The following is a 1,533-nucleotide window of genomic DNA, read 5'->3' on the forward strand; positions in this document are numbered from 1 at the left end:
CAGCCGTCAACATAGCCATGGCTCGCAACTCAGCCTCTGTACTCGAGCGAGAAACTGCAGTCTGTTTCTTTGTCTTCCAGGCAATCAGAGAGCCACCAAGAAAGACACAGTAAGCAGACAGCGAGCGTCGATCAGAGGGATCACTAGCCCAGGTAGCATCAGAGTAAGCCTGGAGCTCAAGAGAACTGGAGCGAGGAAAGAAAAGGCGCTGAGAGATCGTGCCACGAAGATATCGTAGAACACGGAGGAGGTGACTATAGTGGACAGAGGTGGGGGCTGAAACAAACTGACTCAGGATGTGAACGGGATAGGAGATGTCAGGACGTTTAACAGCAAGATAGACAAGGCTACCGACGAGGTGACGATAGCGAGTGGGATTAGGAAGAGGGTCACCATCAGAGGCACGAAGCTGAACGTTGAGCTCCATAGGAGTCACAACAGTGCGGTCATCACTGAGAGCAGCTCGAGCAAGAAGATCCTGAATGTATTTCTCTTGAGAGATGTAGAAGCCATCAGAGGTGGAGGAGATCTCAATCCCAAGAAAATAGCGAAGAGGACCAAGATCAGTCATAAGGAACTGCTCATGAAGGCGGGCCTTAACAAAGGCAATGTAATCAGTGTCGTCACCAGTGATGATCATGTCATCAACATAGAGAAGGAGAAGAGTCCGACCACGAGGAGACGTGTGAATAAACAGCGCGGGATCATGGTCACTGGGCAAGAAACCAGCCGCGGTCACCACAGATGCGAAGCGCTCAAACCAGGCGCGAGGGGCCTGTTTGAGACCATATAGAGAGCGGCGAAGTCTACAGACCATACCATCAGGAGCATAGTACCCCTGTGGTGGCTGCATATAAACCTCCTCACGCAACTCGCCATTGAGAAAAGCGTTCTGAACATCAAGTTGAGAGATAGACCACTGACGAACAGAAGCCACAGCAAGAAGAGTGCGGACAGTGGTCATGTGGGCCACAGGAGCGAAAGTCTCATCATAATCGCGCCCCTGCTCCTGCTGAAAACCACGGGCCACAAGACGAGCTTTGTAGCGCTCAAGAGAACCATCGGAGCGAGTCTTAAGCTTGTAGACCCACTTGCAGGTGATGGGACGGACACCGGAAGGGAGGGGAACGAGATCCCATGTGCCAGAGCGCTCAAGGGCAGCAAGCTCCTCGGCCATCGCAAGCTGCCATTCAGGCTGAGTCATGGCAGTGCGATAGGAAGTGGGCTCAGGCAAGACAGAGAGACCGTACCGATCAGGGGAGTAGCGATCAGGCGGAGGGCGAGGCCGAGCACGGAGGTTATGAACCGGAGGGGGTGTGAGAGGAGGTGCACCCGAGGTGGAAGGATCGTCAGAGGCAATATCCTCAGTACGAGAACGTCGAGTATAGTGGAGAGGAAACGGTGAGAGAGGGCGACGGACTGTAGAGGATGGGGGAGAGGTGGAGGAGGAGGAGGGAGAAGACGGGGTCGGAGGTGAATGAGAAGGAAGGAGAGGTGCCAGAGGAGGAGGTGACACATGAGGCACATAGCAGG

The sequence above is a fragment of the Triticum aestivum genome, chromosome 4A, assembly GCF_018294505.1.
Source record: "Triticum aestivum cultivar Chinese Spring chromosome 4A, IWGSC CS RefSeq v2.1, whole genome shotgun sequence".
NCBI classification, from domain to species: Eukaryota; Viridiplantae; Streptophyta; class Magnoliopsida; order Poales; family Poaceae; genus Triticum; species Triticum aestivum.